This window comes from Rhinolophus ferrumequinum, chromosome 11, assembly GCF_004115265.2.
Source record: "Rhinolophus ferrumequinum isolate MPI-CBG mRhiFer1 chromosome 11, mRhiFer1_v1.p, whole genome shotgun sequence".
Taxonomy (NCBI): Eukaryota; Metazoa; Chordata; class Mammalia; order Chiroptera; family Rhinolophidae; genus Rhinolophus; species Rhinolophus ferrumequinum.
In genome coordinates, this window is record NC_046294.1 from 5,149,111 (window position 1) to 5,166,367 (window position 17,257).

At 45.2% G+C, this 17,257-nt stretch overlaps 1 protein-coding gene across 4 annotated transcripts in view; it reads left to right on the plus strand.

Moving 5' to 3' along the window:
• Positions 1–17,257, plus strand: part of PC (pyruvate carboxylase) — a 92,917-nt gene that overhangs the window by 16,779 nt on the left and 58,881 nt on the right. Inside the window, exon 1 of one of the 4 annotated variants that reach the window (XM_033121619.1) lies at positions 12,561–12,582. The exons of the other annotated variants lie outside the window; for them this stretch is intronic. The gene's annotated coding sequence lies outside the window, so the exon portion shown is untranslated. Of the gene's footprint in view, positions 1–12,560; positions 12,583–17,257 lie in introns of those variants that run through there. 4 annotated transcript variants of the gene reach the window in all.

Consider the following 17,257-nt stretch of genomic DNA (forward strand, 5'->3'; position numbering starts at 1 on the left):
ACTCTGGCCCCAATCTCTCCTGTCAAGCAATAGAGATCTCCTTAAATGAGCACTTCTTGTCCATGTAGCCTGCTCGTAGCGCACTGGCAACACAGCTGTCAGTGATTTCATCCTAGGAATTCTTCACTCAAGTCACAACCTCTTGCAGGTGAGGCTTCACAAAGTTTCCACGCTGATTTCTCTCCATTCTATTTTCAATGCAGTCATTGATTTACATGTGCTAATGGCCCTTGAATGGCTTGTTTATTGCAATATCGAGAGTCTGGAGACAGGCAGTCATTCCTGCGGGAATCATTATTTGATCTAGTCTTCTCTCTGCAAGGAAGTTCTTCATGTCTTTAGCGCGGTGAGTGCCGGCTGAATCCCAGACTAGCAGACCTTTTTGACCACCTCGCAAAACAAATGGCAGCATTAAATCAAACCATTTCCTTATAACTGCTTATGTGCACCGGGCTTTTTCGGTTTCAAGAACATAATGCCTGAAACACATTCAACCTTATCTTTCTTGCCCTTAGTGATGATTAGAGGTGGGGCTTTCTTTCCATCCAGACGAATTGCCAAAATACAGGTAACACGTGCACTTTCGTAACCAGTGGAGGGAATGTAGACTGACGAGGCACCCCTCTGATCAACTGTCATTTGAGATCCTTGGCCCATAAACACTGCAGTTTCATCCACAGCAATCATGTTGGAGAGCTGGTATTTAGAAAAGTCGATGCCATCAACAAAGGACTTGAATGCAAGTGCACATTTAATAACTTCAGTATCTTCCAGCTTGAACAGTGTTGTCGATCTTTGAGACAGTTCATATCGCTGAAGGAAGCTGTCCAGCCAGTGTTGTGATGCTTTGAATTCTTCTGGGGATATTTCTAACTGTGGTGCCACACTGCGAGGGCAAATGCTTGACTATCAGCCCCGTACACAACCAAAGCCTTTGCTCTCCTGTCAGCAATCCATCCACAGATGATGTCTTCCAGCTCAGGAAATGATGGTTGCTGACCCGATCCACACTTGTGCTTTTTAGCATTTCTGTTGTCCACTTGTTGACTGAGGTTATTGTACTCTGCTCGCCATTTTTGAACCATTCGGAGATCCAACTTCTCTTTGTAGAAAGACGTAAGATTCTTGCCCCAGGAATCCTCTACGATTGCTTTCTTGTAGTCGACGGAATAGCTCTATGTTTTTGCACTCATCTTGTCTAGGGGTCAAAATATTGTTCCCTTAAAATTGACCATTAAATCAAATGTTAATTGAAGACTTATGAGACAGGAGTGGCACAAAAATGACAGTTAAGGATGATGGTCCAAACAAAAGTGACGAAAAATTGCAGGCACCAAAATTCAGAAAATGTTTCTTTATTTCACATGAGTGCATTAAGGACGTCTGTTACAACACACAACGTATTGAATTATGAAAATTCATATTAGACAAAACCCTGTCTGTTCGTATCAAGTTCGCACGTTATTCGTGCGTTGTGTCTGTACTCCGATTGGTCATTCGGCAATAAGTCTCCAGTTCATCTGTTTACATAGGCGTTTACCTCTTGTCCAAAGGCCCGCTTGGGTATTTACAAGTACTTAATTATAATTTATATTATTTATTTTAAGTATTAATGTCAATAATATTATTTATGTATACTTAATTATATATTAATATTATTTTATAATTTAGTACATCCATCGTGTGTTGCAATGGACGTACTAAATGCGTCCGTCTGGCTGACGATCTTAACTGGGGCTTATTTTGGGGGTAGGACTTATATTATGAGCATCCTGAAAAATCATGCTAGGGCTTATTTTCTGGTTAGGTCTTATTTTCAGGGAAATACAGTAGAAGGTCACTTGGTGAATTTGTAATGGAAGATAGAATCCCTGGGGTCTGCCTCTTCTGGTTTTAAAGACCTGTGCTTGGCTCATCTGTACCAAGTAGGTCTTCCCAGGGGCTAGGTCCACTCTGGCATTCACTATATGGATAGGCTTGCTTTTGAGATCAGGAGTAGCACACAGGCAATTATTAGTATGTGTCTTAAGGGATTTAAAAGATATTCTATTTCAGACTCTGGTCCCCTTTCCCCCTTATCTTCGGTTGCAGATTCCTACTTGCGCATAGCTCTTTTTCCAAATATTTTGCCCTTTTGATCTCTGAAATTGCTCATAATTCCTACATTTTTCGCATTCCTGAGGAGGCTCTGTGAATACCCCATTGTTATTCTGCCACTGCCAAATTGATCTTGGTAGGTGTTCATTTCAGGCTGGCCTGATTCTTGTTTGTTTCTGTGTTTTTTTTTAAAAAAACTTTTAATATTGCCCTTCTGTAGTGTGGATACCAAAAAGAGCTCCTTATTTTAATTTAATTTTCCTTTTTTTTCATTGTGGTAAAATACACATAACATCAAATTTGCAAATTTACAATTTTTAAGTGTATTAAATACATTCACATTGTTGTCCAACCATCACCACCATCCATTCCTGTAAATCTTTCATCTTGTAAAACTGAAACTCGGTCCTCATTCAACAGTAACTTCCATTCTGCCCTCCCCCAGTCCCTGACAACCACCATTATACTTTCTTTTCATGTGCTTATTGGCTATTCATGTATCTTATTTGAAGAAATGTGTATTCAAGTCCTTTGCCCATTTCTGAATTGGTTTGTTGTTTGGGTTTTAGGAGTTCTCTATGTATTCTGGATGTCAATCCCTTATCAGATATGATTTGCAAATAGTTTCTCCCATTCTGTGGGTTGCCATTTTACTCTGTGAATACTGTCTTCTTTTTTTTTTTTTCCAACTTTTATTTATTTAAGTATGTTTTTCCAGGACCCGTCAGCTCCAAGTCAAGTAGTTGTTTCAATCTAGTTGCGGAGGGTGCAGCTCAGAGTGGCCCATGTGGGGATCTAACTGGCAATCTTGTTGTTAGGAGCACTGCGCTCTAACCAACTGAACTAACCGGCCACCCCTGGATAATGTCTTTTATTGCACAAAATTTTTTGATTTTCATGAAATCCAATTTGTCTATTTTTTGTTGTTGTTGCCTGTGCTTTTGGTGTCATATCCAAAAATCATTTCCAAGGCCAATGTTGTGAAGCTTTTTTCCTGTATTTTCTTATAAGAATTTTATTGTTTTAAGCCTTACATTTAGGTACTTGATCCATTTTGAGTTAATTTTTATATATGGTGTTAGGTAAGGGTCCAACTTCATTCTTTTGCATGTTGACATCCATTTTTCTCAGCAGTATTTGTTGAAAAGATTGTCCGTTCCCCACTGAATGGTCTTGGCATCTTTGTCACAAATCATTTGACCATGGTGAGTTTTCCTCTGGGCTCACTGTTGTATTGGTCTATATGTCTGTCTTTATGCCAGTACCACCCTGTTTTGATGACTGTAGTTTTTTGGTAGGTTTTGAAATCAGGAGGTGTGACTTCTGCAGTTTTGTTGTTCTTTGTCAAGATTGCCTTGGCTATTGAGGTCCCTTGAAGTTGCATATACATTTTAAGGTAGGTGTTTCTATTTCTGCCAAAAAGAAGTCATTAGGATGTTGATGGGGATTGCATTAAATCTGTAAGATTGCGTTGAATAGTATTGACATTCTAATCCATGAACATGGGATGTGTTTCCATTTATTTATGTCTTAATTTCTTTCAGCAGTGTTTTGTAGTTTTCATTGTACAAGTCTTTCCCCTCCTTGGTTAATTCCCAAGTATTTTATTCTTTTTGATGCTATTACAAATGGAATTGTTTTTGTAATTTTCTTTTCATGTTGTTCATTGTTTATGTATAGAAATGCAATTGCACCGGCCAGGTGACTCAGGTTGGTTGGAGGTCCGTGCTCCTAATGCCAAGGTCGGCAGTTCGATTCCCACATTGGCCCGTGAGCTGCGTCCTCTACAGCTAAGATTGTGAACAACGGCTCTCCCTGGAGCTGGGCTGCCGTGAGCAGCCGGAGGTTGGCGTGAGCTGCTGGAGGTTGGTGTGAGCTGCCGTGAGCTCCTCTGTGCTGCCATGGGCTGCTGTGTGCTGCCGTGGGCTACTGTGTGCTGGCGTGAGCGGCCGGCAGCCGGCGAGAGCTGCCGTGAGCTGCTGGGAGCGGCCGACCAACGACTGGCGACCCACTGCCTCAGCCGGGGGAGCGCAAGGCTCATAATACCAGCATGGGCCCGGGATTTGTGTCCTACACAACTAGATTGAGAAACAACAGCTTGAACTGGAGTGGGGGGCAGGAGGCAGGAGAAGGTGGGGTAAAGAAATGCAATTGATTGTTGTGTGTTGACTTTTCATCCTGCTACTTTGCTGAATTCATTTATTAGTTTTAACAGCTTTTTGTGGAACCTTTCAGGTTTTCTACATATAAGGTCATATTATCTGCAAACAGAGATAATTTTTCTTCTTCCTTTCCAGTTTGGATGCTTTTGATTTCTTTTTCTTACTTAATTGCTCTGGCTAGATCTTCCAGTACTATGTGAACAGAAGTGGTGAAAGCAGGCATACTTGCCTTGTTTCTGATCTTAGAGGCAAAGCTTTCAGTCTTTCACCAGTGAGTATGATGTTTACTGTGGGTTTTTCCTATATAGCTTTTATTATGTGGAGGTAGTTTCCTTCTATTAATAATAGTATTTGTTGAGTGTTTTTATCGTGAAAGTGTGTTGAATTTTGTTAATGCTTATTCTGCATCAATTGAGGTTCTCTTGTGGTATTTTTTCCCTTCATTTTGTTGATGGGGTGTATTACACTGATCTGTTTTCATACGTTGAACTATCCTTGCATTCTAGGAATAAATCCCAATAGGTCATGGTGTATAATCCCTTTAAATGCTACCAAATTCTGTTTGATGGTAATTATTTTTTTAAGGATTTTTGGGTCAATGTTCATAAGGGATATTGATCTGTAGTCTTGTAGTGGTTTTGGCTTTGATATCAAGGGTAGTGCTTGGCCTCATAGAAGGACTTATGAAGGCTTTCCTCTTCTTCAATTTTTGGGAAAAATTTGAGAAGGATTGGTACTAGGTCTTCTTTAAATGTTTGACAGAATTCAGCTGTGAAGCCATCAGGTCCAGGGCTTTTTTATTTTTTGGGGGCGGAGATTTTTGATTACTGATTTACTTTCTTCAGTAGTTACAGGTCTGTTCAGATTTTCTATTTCTTCATGGTTTAGTCTTGGTAAGTTTTGTGTTTTTAGGAATTTGACCATTTAATCTAGGTCATCCAATTTATTGGTGTGTAATAGTGCACAGTTATCTCTTATAATCCTTTTTATTTCTGTAGAATCGTTAGTAGTGTCCCCAGTTGCAATTCTGATTTTAGTTATTTGAATCTTTTTCTCTTAGTCCATCTAGCTGTAGGTTTGTTAATTTTGTTCATCTTTTCTAAGTCAAACTTTTGGTTTCATTGATTTTTCTCTATTTTTTTCTATTTATCTCTGCTGTTAGTTTTTATTACTTCCTTTTTTTTTTCTGCTGGCTTTGGGATTAGTTTGTTCTGCTTTTACTAGTTCCTTAAGTTGTAATGTTAGGTTGTTGATATGAGATCGTTCTTTTTTTTCTTCTTAATGTAAGCATTTAAAGTTATAAATTTTCCTTTAGCACTGCTTTCACTGTGCCCTATAAGTTTTGGAATGTTGTGGTTTTTTTTTCATTCATCTCTTAAGTATTTTCTTATTTCCCTGTGATTTCTTCTTTGATCAATTGGTTATTTAAAAATGTGTTAATGTCCACAAATTTATGACTTTTCTGGTTTTCCTTTTGTTACTAATTTCTAACTTTATATTGTTGTCAGAGAAGATACTTTTTTTTTTTAAGATTTTTTTTTTAATTATTGGGGAAGGGGAACAGGACTTTATTGGGAAACAGTGTATACTTCCAGGACTTTTTCCAAGTCAAGTTGTTGTCCTTTCAGTCTTAGTTGTGAAAGGTGCAGCTCAGCTCCAGGTCCAGTTGCCATTGTTAGTTGAAGGGGCACAGCCCACCATCCCTTGCGGGAGTCGAGGAGTCGAACCGGCAACCCTGTGGTTGAGAGCCCACACTCCAACCAGCTGAGCCATCTGGCACTGGCCCATGTGGGAATCGAACTGGCAGCCTTTGGCATTAGGAGCACGGAGCTCCAACTGCCTGAGCCACTAGGCGGGACCCACAGAGAAGATACTTTGTATGATATATCTCTTTTTAAGTCTGTTGAGAATTAATTTGTGGCCTAACATGGTCTATTCTGTAAAATATCCCATTTGCACTAGACAAGAATGTGTATTCTGTTGTTAGGTGTAGTGTTCTGTGTGTGTCTATAAGATCTAGTTGGTTTATGGTGTTGTGTATGTCCTCTATTTGCTTCCTTTTCTTCTCTCTGACTGTGCTACCCATTATTGTGAGTGGGCTATTGAAGTCTCCTGACTATTGTTGTACAACTATCTCTCCCTTCAATTTTGTCAGTTTTTGTTTCATGTATATATATATATATATATACATTTTTTTATGTATGTGTGTGTGTGTGTGTGTGTATATATATATATATTTTTTTTTTATTATTTTTTTTTAATTGAGGTCAAGCCACATTACAAAAAAAGAGAAGGCACTTTTTCTTTAAATTATCGGGATCAAATTTGTCCCAGTGGTTAAAGATGCAGCTGAGTGGTGAGTCCGACAGGATTGAAGGTGATGGCGTATTTCCCGTGTTGGTCTCCTGGCTGGCTCGCCAAAATATGTTACTGGAGAGTGGGCCCTCCTCGGCGTGGTGTCCAGGTTCTTGGTGTCTTGAGCAAAGAATTCCATGAGATACCGAGGTAAAGTGGTGAAAAAGCAGTTTATTAGAAGAAAAAGTACACTTCAAAGAAATAGAAGCGGGCTCCGAGCAGAAAGCAGTGGCTCAAGGGCCATTATTAGGAGAGAAAGTGCACTCCAAAGAGTGTGGAGCAGGCCCCAAGCACAGGCAAGGCTCAAGCGGCCTGCTTCATATATTCTGATGGGCTGTCATTAGGTATATAAATATTTACAATTGTTATATTTTCTTGTATATTTTCTTCTTGTATTGAACCTTTCATTAATATATAATGTCATTCTTTGTTTCTTGTAACTTTTGATTTAAAGTCTATTTTGTCTGATATTAGTACCGGTATGGCCACTCCTGCTCTCCTTTGGATACTGTTTGCATGGGATAACTCTTCCCAGCCTGTCATTTTCTACCTGTTTGTGTCTGTGGATCTCAAGTGAGTCTTATTTAGTTGGATTGTCTGTTTTTATCCATTCTGCAAATCTCTGTCTTCTGATTGGAAAGTTGAATCTATTTGCATTTAAAGTGATTACTAATAAGGAAGAACTTCTGTTATTGTGCTTTTTGTTTTCTGTCTGCCTTATAGTTTTTGTGTCCCTCATTTACTGCATCATTGTTTTCTTTTGTGTTTAGCTGATTTTTTGTAATGGAATGTTTAAATTACTTTCTCATTTCCTTTTGTGTATATTCTTTATTGCCTGAACAAATGAACCTTTACTAACAGCTTGTTATGTGTCGGGGGCTAAGTGCTTGCCCACCTGCCATCCCCCTTGTCTCATTTAGCTTCACAGCGGTGTGGATGCACAGCGTGGAGAACAGCAGCCCTGTTTCACTAAAGGACCCAAAAGGTCAGCCTGTGGAGTTGCCCAGATTTTCTGTAATCTCCTCCCATTGCATTGTGGGGACAGGAAGGGGTGCAAACAACCAGGTGGTTTTCTGTCCATGCAGCCAGTGCTTCATGTATGTAAATTGTTAACAATGACCTTTCAATTTCTGCTGCTTCCACCTGCCGTCTAGCACATTTCAGGGCTGCTGTGCGCCGTCCACAGCAGAGAATGAAAAAGAGGAGTGCGATGGTGTGACTGGGACTTGAGCTCTGGTGTCAGACTGTTGGGTTCAAGTCCCTGACTAATTAAAGCATAACGAGGGAGACCAGACTGAATGGTTAAAAGTTATATATTTAAAACATCACATATGCATGAATGTTCATAGCAGCATCGTTCATAACAGCCCCAAAGTGGAAACAACCCAAAGGTTTATCAACCAATGGATGGAGAAGCAAACTGTGTTCCATCCATACAATGGGATTTTATGCAGCCATAAAAAGGAATGAAGCACTGACACACGTGACAATATGGACAAACCTTGAAACATGCTAAGTGAAGGAAGTCAGTCACAAAAGGCTTTCTTGTATTTTCTTTATTATCTGAACTTTATAGGAAATGTCCAGAATAGGCAAATTCATAGAGACAGAAGGTAGGTTGGTGGTTGCCAGGGGCTGCAGGGAGGAGGAAATGGGGTTGACTGTTAATGGTACTGAGTTTCTTTTTGGGGTATTTGAAAAATGTTCTAGAGTTAGATAGTGATGATATTTGCACAACATTTTAAATATACTAAAAACCATTGAATTGTGTGCTTTAAAATGGTTAAAATAGGGTGGCCAGTTAGCTCAGTTGGTTAGAGCGTGGTGCTAATAACACCAACGTTGCTGGTTCGATCCCCACGTGGGTCACTGTGAGCTGCACCCTCCCTAAAAAAAGAAAAAGTTAAAATGATGGAAAAAACTGAAAGAAAAAAAAATTGAAGTATCAAACCAAAAGCTTACTCATAGCACATTAGACTTATTTCTCCTATTTGTCACCTATACATTTTGTATGTATTTGTGAGCAGAGTATGTGCATTATTGGGCCCATGTGCCAAACAATTCTAATTGGTCATGTACCTGTGGTTGTATCAATTTACCATGATATGATACAGTTTTAAACAATTATACTCCCTATGTTACGCCAGGCACTTAAGAAGTACTCTACCAATATTCATCTATTGAGTTACCTGTTCTGGCTATTCCCATTTCATTAGTGTGGACAATTGCAACTTAGCTATAAATACCTATTGTTTCAAAAAAGATAGTATCCCTTAAATTACGTGCCATTCAATAAGAGCTCTACATTTTCCATTTGTAAGCCGTGTATATATTTCTTCCAGATAGAAGATAGCTTGCCTATGTTTTCTGATCACAAAGGTAATATCTACTGATTTGAAGAGGTTACGATAGGGGGTCTTGCCTGGACTGTGACCTTTAGCTTTTAGAGGCCTCTGAACAATCCCATATCTGCAAAGGAGCTGCTTCTGTTTGTATTATTTTTTTTAATCTGTCTGCCCTGTCCTTCTTTTCATTAACTTCTCTGCGTCTTGAGTTTGCTTGGCTTTCATCATCTCCTTCCAAATAGCTTCTTAGATACCTTCTCTGAGATGCCTGGGAAGCCATGTCCTCTTGTCCGAAGATCATGTCTCTCTTATTTGCAAATAAGAAGGAAGAATAGAGTGTTTGCCATTTGTTCTGCCAAATCCACGCCCTTAATTCCTAACTTTATTCTCTCCTACTTTTTCTGTCGTGTGATTTTTTTCTGAATCCCAGAGCTGTGTGCTTCTGTGATTCATTTAAAACGCTCACCCGTGGCAGCTCTTTTGTGGAAAGGCAGCAGTGGACTTCTAAGACTTCTTTCTCCCTTTCCCTTGTGTGCGGCAGAGCTGTGCACAGCCTCCCTTCTTGCCGGTCCCCTTTCCCTCTGGGCTCAGGGCTCAGCAACCTCGAGGTACGATGTGGCAGCAGTGACAGACTATTCCCTGTTTATAATGTTATTGAGCTGTGCCTTGCTTTTTGCCTCGGGAGCTATTTTCCAGGAATGAGGATGCTCTCATGCTCTCCGCATCTTCGCCCGAAACCCCCTTTTTAGCTAACAGCAAACTTGGGCAAGACAGTTCATCAGAGTCAGGGTAGAGCCCAGGACCTGGAGTGAAACTAAGAGGCCTTCTCAGTGGTGGCGCGGCCAGTGGCTCACTGTGTGAATCTCAGGATGCGGCCGTTATTTGTTGAATGAAAGTACATCTATTTACAGCGACCTCTTTGTCCATCTTATTCTGTTCATTGAGCTTTCAAGTTTCAAAGCTTATTTCCCATCCTCTCCCCGCTGATTTAAATTAACACTGTCTGAAATCCCTGTACTTCTTCAGAAAGTCTGTTCTGGGATTGTAGATGCCAGGTGGGCTTGCTGCAGACAAAGGGACCCCAAGCTCATTCACAGGCCCAGGGGAATTGTAATTAGGAAGCTGGTGGGTCTTCTTTTCCTGTTTGACTGAGCTGCGGGTTAGGGAAGGAACCCCTTGGTGAATAATGTCGCGGGGGGGCAGCTTCTCTGTGTAGAGCCTTGTTGGTCTAAACTTCTCAGCGAGAGTTGCAAAGGGTGGGGAACCTGAGAGCAGAAATCTTGGGTGGTTTGTATCTGCTGACTGCTTTTTCCTCACTGAGAACTGAATTTATATAAAAGACGACAACAGTAGAATGATAATGGCAGCTATGTTTGTTCTGTTCTACTGTGGTCACTTCTGGAAGTAAAAGGGGTTACCCCGAGGAAACTGAGGCTCCCGCGGGTGAACTCCTTGCCTGACGTCCCCCAGCTACGGGTGGTAGAGCTCTGGTCCAGACGCGTGTCTGCCCTGACCCCCGGCCGAGGCAGTGCCCTGGCCATGCCACTGCCGACAAAACAAAACACAGCCGACTCACGCGCGTGTGTCTCTGAATCGCTCCAGGTTCGGTCCTTGTCATTTCTGTTCTAGTGTCCTTCCCGAAGCCTTAGTGTCCTTGTATTCTGACATGATTCCTGGGTCCTTGGAGTAGGGTTCTTTGCTCAGAAAATCTTGTGTCTCATGGGTTTTACAGAATTATCCATGGCCTCTGTTCTCTTTTTGCTTTTATTTCCTCTCTAGAATGCTGCTGCTTTAAAGCTATGGTGAAGATAAAGGTAACCCCGCCGAAGGGTTTGAAGACGTAGAGTTTCTAGGAGTTGAGGTTTTTTTAAGCATGGTTGTTGCCACACGCACTCCTGGTTGTTCTGGTGAAAGTGGGGTGTCTTACCAGGATGCAGTCGGGGACAGTCGAGCCACGGACCCAGTAAGGCATCTTGTCCTCGGCCCCAATTCCTCTGTCACATGTGTGTATTTCTCAGCATTGAATAAATGAAATATGAGTCCAGGCCCAGCACCATTCCTGAGGAGGTCGGAGTTTGGTAGAAGAAGGAAGCCAAAGAAGTGAGGCTGCTTGGAGGCGGTGCTGCGAAGATGGAGGAGTGGCTCCGAGAGTCTTGGGGTTGACAGGAAAAGAGTTGGCCCTTTGCCCGTTCTGAAGCTGCAAACAAGTTCCCAGGGGACAGGCCTCCTGGTGACTGCCACGGTGTGCACCTGGTTTTAGCCATTTCTTAGTTTCCCCGACATTTGTCCCAGCCCCATGTTCTGAGATCGGGCTGATGGCCCTGCCGACAGATAGCCTGGCACCTTTCTGCAGGGGGTGTTCTGAGCCACGTTGGGTTTATCTTGTTGGCGTGTAGAGTCTGAGAACACACATCCTCCTTGCTTTCCCGCTCCTCCTTTCCTCTTCCCCCATGCCCAAGCTAGATGCCTGGTATGCTCTGGGTCCGTGGTAAAACAAGCTCACTTGCTCCTCATTACATACATGCTCCTTCTGACTCTGCTAATCTGATTATTTCAGATCAAACCAGCCTCATTCTGAATCCATTCATTCATATATTCATTCAACAATCATTTTGTGCCAGGCATAGTGGAAACCTACATGTTCAAGCTGTTGTCTGATATTATCTAACTGGCATCACTTGCAGAAGTTTGGGTCATTGATGTGCCTTTGACCTGATGCCCATTTTATAAACTCAGCTAGTCCTCCTGAGTAATCCAGTAGCTCTTCTCCAAAGAGTTGGGGCCGAGATTTTCATTCTGACCTCATTCGAAGGGGGAGCCTGGAGCAGACCCCTCAGTGCCAGGCCTCATTCTTGGTGGGCGTTAGGCCCCCCCCCCCACCCTCTCCTGTTACCTATTTGCCATTCCTCGCTCAGTCCTCAGGATTGGCCCACTCATGGCCTCTGGCCTGGATCCTGTTCGACTGTTGTCACTACCCTGCCCCCTCCCACCCCAGGGCTTCTCATGCTTCCCAGTTTAAGCTCCTGAAGGTCTCAGGAGACTCTCTGTCATCAGCACACAGGGAGCCACACCCCAACTTCTGCAAAGACGCTCTTTAATGGTGGGAGTGAAGGGAGAATTTGAAATAAGACCGTTTTCTGCATTTGTTTTACCCTTTGAGACTCACCCAGTGGCTTGAGACAGTCCACTTGGGCCCATGGTGCTGGGATTGTCTGAGTCTCTTCCAGGAGTGCTCCTGAAACCCTCTGATTTGTGTGGGCACTGGAGGCTTGTGGGGCGTGGCCTAGCTCCTCTCTGAGCGGCTGGAGGAAAGGCGCTTCCGGATAGAAGAGATCTTCCGGGAGGGACCTGAGTGGGCTGTCCTCCCCCACAGGGCCCCCTCCACCTGGTGGCTCTGCTTTGAGGCCAGCTTGTGGAGGTCACACACCCTCAGCGTGGCGTAAGGGTGGGAAGCCGATAGTTCATTCTCTTATTTCTTTATTCTTTTGCCTCTTGTCTTCCCACCCATCCCATCTACCCACCCACACCCCCCAACAGGGACCGTGAGAAGTAGAATTGTGGAGAGCAGTGTAGACTGCAGATTCGAGGCCTGGTGGTTTACCTCCCTTCTACAGGAGCTGCAGGTAGAAGCAAGAATTCTAATTGCCTTCCCATGAACTTCTCTTTAATGCGAAATTCTTTAGGCGGAGGAGAGGATTTCACTTGCTGTGTGACTTACCACCTACAGAGCTCACTGGCTGCTGTGAGGGAAGCCACTTGGGCATTTTGACTCCACATTTTGCAGTGGACGCTCCATAGGGATGAGAACGCGTGCTAACTTAGGGGCGTCTCCTCCAGGACCACCGCTGGCTCCGGGCAGCCGTTCTAGGCCCTTCCCCACAACGTGACCGTGGCTGTGAGTGCTGCTGTCCCAGAAGGCTGAGGCACCTCTTGCCACAGGTCACCCAAGTTCAGGCCAAAAAAACAATTTCTGCTTATATGGAATGCCAGCAGTTTTCCAGACCTACGGTAATTCCCTTTGTCGGTAATTTTCTTACATCCATCAGAGCAGTCGACATGCATTTATTTAGGTGTTAGATTACTCTGAAGCTTACGTCTGGCTGTGGCAAAACAGTGCAAGCCAGACAAAGCCTGAGAACAAGTACAAAGCAATGAAACACATCAAGTACTATAAAATATGGTCCGTCCTCTGGGCTTGGTTCCAGTTTTCCTTGGAGCTAAGTTCTAGAATTTCAGACCGACCTCTTTTCTTAGCTTATCAATTCTCCATACCCTTGAACTCCTTTCTCCCAGGTAGGAAAAGATAAGGGGCCGTCTCTGCAAACCTACACATACCAGTTTGTGTAGACCCTTACTGGGGACAGAGTACTTTTACATACATTCCTGAGGGGGGTAAGGGTCTCATTTTGCAGGTGATTTGCCCGAGGTCACAAAGAACTCAGGCTGGGATCCAGGCGTTCTGCCACCAGATCTCCTGTCCATTCTGGGATGCCATGTTTATCTTCCTTCAGGGTTGATTAGTTTCATAAACACTGACCCAGTGCCCACTTGGTCTTGCTCTGCCAGGTGTGGGATGCCACGATGAATACGCCCTCCTCTCAGGCCTGGCGGAGGGTGAGCTACTGCTGCCTCTAGCTAGCCTGTCACTTGGGCGGTAAGGCTCTTCTCAATCTTGTTAAGAGCACAGCTCGTATAAAACTGCTTGGCAATGAGCAGAACAGGCATGTGTCCGCAGCCATGACCCTGGCCTGCCCATTGCTAAGCGAAGACAGTGGGCTGGGACAAATGGTGGGGTCACTCAGGAAGCATGTGGTGAATGAGAAGCGGGTGCCTTCCCTGGACAGCTGGGCCCACACACCGAAAGCGAGGGGGGGGGGATTGAGAGGAGAGAGAGGGAGCAGGTCCTGCGCAGAGGTCGTTTGTTCTTGCCAGTCCCACCAGCAGCAGGGCGAATTCTAGCAGAATCTGTCGGGGGCTGAAAGAAATTCAGGTCACGTGTCTGTTTCAGGGGGTGAGGAGGAGGAGGGACCCAAGGGACGGGTATTAGTATGAAGAGCCTTGGGGGAGAGAGAGACAGTGTGGGGGGAAAGGGTAGTTGCACTGAGCTTGAAATGCTAAACGGTGCGAGCAGTGGCTGGTGCTTAGGCTGGGACCCAGGAAGAAGGGGGACTGGACCGGACGTGGGGCCTCAGAGGCTTGGAGCCACCCTCCCCCACCCTCTGCTTACTGTTCGCCCCGACTTCTGATTACCTTTTTAGGGTTCCCAGACACAATTCCAATGTGGGCAGAGGGGCAGGAGTTCCCCCCGCACCACCAAACTCAGTCCTGATGCTGTCTACCCAGAGATTCCCCAGGTTACGGGCTCAGTCCCACAAGAGGCCCCCTTCCCATGCAGACCACACTGCGGATGCGAGCCGCAAGCCCTGGCTCGTAACCTGTGCCCTCACCCCACTACAGATTAGTGGTTCTCGCCACCCCCTCCTCGGACTCCGCATGCCAGTTGCAAGTCCAGGTTGTTACCTGTGCTGCTGACTGGCTGTGAGGCAGAGGTGCCCACAGCCCCCTCCTGGGGTTCGGTTAATTTCCTAGGACAGCGCACAGAACTCAGAGAAACGTGTTACTTACTAGATCACAGGATTATTGTAAAAGGATGTAACTCAGGAACAGCCAGATGGAAAGAAAAGCTGCACAGGGCCAGGTATGTGGGAAGGGGCACAGAGCTTCATGCCTCTCAGCGTGCACTGCCCTCCCCGCGTCACCACGTGTTCACCCACCTAGACGGTCTCCAGACCCAGTCTGTAGGGTTTTTATGGAGGTTTTGTTACATATGCACGATTTAATTAAATCACTGGTGATTGATTCAACCTACAGCCCCTCTCCCCTCCCCAGAGGAGGACGGGGTGGGCTGGGAGGTGGGGGTGGAACTCAAAGTGCCACCCCTCTAATCACGTGGTTGGCTCCATTGGCAACCAGCCCCCATCCGCAGGTGCTATCCGAAAGTCACCTCAGTAACATAACAAAAGAGGCCTCTTTCACTCTCAACACTTGGGAAATTCCAAGGGTTTGGGGAGCTGTGGGCCAGGAATTGTGGAGGAAGACCTAATATATAAGAAGTATATTTGGGTCACCTGAATGACCAAATATATATTTCCTACAAATCACAGTATCGTACCCTCTCTGTTCCTTTAGCACGAGACTTCAGGCTGGCTATCATGGAGGTCTCTGCTCCCCGCCTAGGAACTGCTGCCCGAGGCTCTCTGAGGCCTGTGGCCCCTCTCCCGTAGCTCCCACCCAGGGGAGGGCCCTGGTACAGCCCTCCTTGGGTGGAGCTGGATCACCCCTGGAGCCCTCGGCCTCTGCTTGGTCGCTGGTCAAGGAGTCCTCAGGTTCCGAGGCCACTGGGTAGCTAAGAGAGACTTGCATTTGCTCCATAGCTTTCTGAGCACTCACTGTGTTGTAGGCCCCAGGCTAAGTGCTGGAGACACAGCAGGGGACCAGAAGGACTGAGCCCGCACTCCCTTCCTCAGGGGAGATGGCAGAAGGCCAGTTACTGTTTAATTACAGCGGTGATAAGTACTGCAAAGGAGGGTAAGGAGCCTGTGTGCCTGAGCGTGTGTGCGGCCAGGAAGCCTGCCCCTAGGCAGTTATCTGCCTCCCCAGCGGGCAGCGGCTGGGTGTGGGTCTTAGACCACAGAAAACCTTCGGCAGGTTCCAGCGACTCAAACTCCCTGAACCGGAGTGGAGGGCGGGGGGAGCTGTGGCAGCTGCGGCCTCCTCCACCCCTGGCTGGAGTCAGGTTCCTAGAGCTGTCTGTGGGCCTGGTGAGCTCTTTCCCACTGGCACACCTGAGGACCCCTCGTGGCACTGCTCTTCACCTGTCCCTGTGGTGTCACTGAGGTGATGGCAGAATGGCTTCCAGGGGACAGGGCCTGTTTCAAGTTGAATTAAATACTTTCTCGGCTGGCAGATTATCAGTTTGTGGGTGACCCAGGCTTGTTCTTTCCTCACATTTGCTGAGCACATACTTCCATGCAGGCTGTCGACAAAAAAAAACCCATCCAGCCTAATAGAAAGCTTCTAAGAGTTTATTTGAGCCAATCTGGTGACAATTGCCAGGAAGCAAAATCTCAACGATTGAGAAGATGCTCCGCAAAATGGCAATTTGCAGTTTATTTTATACGTAGAATCAAAGGGGCGGGGGGTTACATGAAATCCATTGGTGGTAGATTAAGGGGGTGGGAGAAAGCAAAGCAGGGAAATCTCCGGGATTGGATAAAAGTAAATTGGAGAGACAGGTACTTCTTCCACACAGGTGGGTACAGAATAGTTAATAGTTCACTTTTAACCGCACATAGAGATGGTGATTAGGGGACAGAATAATAATGAGGGGTTCTATAGCTTCCTGCTTTGGTCTGGAAAAAGGGTTACTGACATTCCAAGGGCATGTTATCCTAGATGCAAAAAGACAACAGACTCACTGAAGGTAGAGATTGACCTTTGTCAAGGAAGCTACGACTACAGATGTGACTTCCTGCCATGGCCCACCTTAGTTAGGAATTTTTATGTTCACACCATCCTATGTGGTTATTTTCAGGCTCCTGAACTTGTCAGGTTTAACATGTGGCCCCTTTTCCATCCACAAGACTCAGTCCCTCAGAGAACTCCCAGCAAAGTCTTGGTGTTTTTCTTCCTGGCCTCTTACCCATTGACCTTACTGAGTGAGATGGGGCAGGAAATTCAAAACAAACTGCTTGGCACCCCACTGGAGGCAGCTGGAGGAGATTGAGAGACCTCCCTCTAAATCTCCAGTGTGTTCTGGTTGGGCGTTTCAAACCTGGGCTGGGGTCCACATCAGCCCTTTTGGGGTGCTCTCAACCCTGTACCCTGTGCAGGGCCAACCAGATGTCCTTCAGGGTTGTCCCAGGGCCCAGTTCTAGGAGGGCAGCTCCCACTGGTGGCTGCAGTGTTTCTTTTGTGATTGGGCTGCCAAAATGATGCTGAAATACCAATTTTGAGTGATTCAAGTTTTTATAGAGAGAAGGGGACCACCCCCAAATATTGCCTGGGGACCCACATGTCCTAGGGGCAGCCCTGCCCAAGGGCTATCCATTGGGCCCTCCAGCTCTGCTTCGCAGCTCTTGGCTTGGACCAGAAAAGAGGATAAGGGCTTATTGTGTCTCTGGGGCCTAAACAGCACTTTGTTTTCTGCATTCGGCTCCCCAGGCCATCGACTCTCCTGCTGCTGCAGTTTCACAGTCCAGGCTCCCGAGAAATCCTTTCCCACCCTGGCTTCACGTT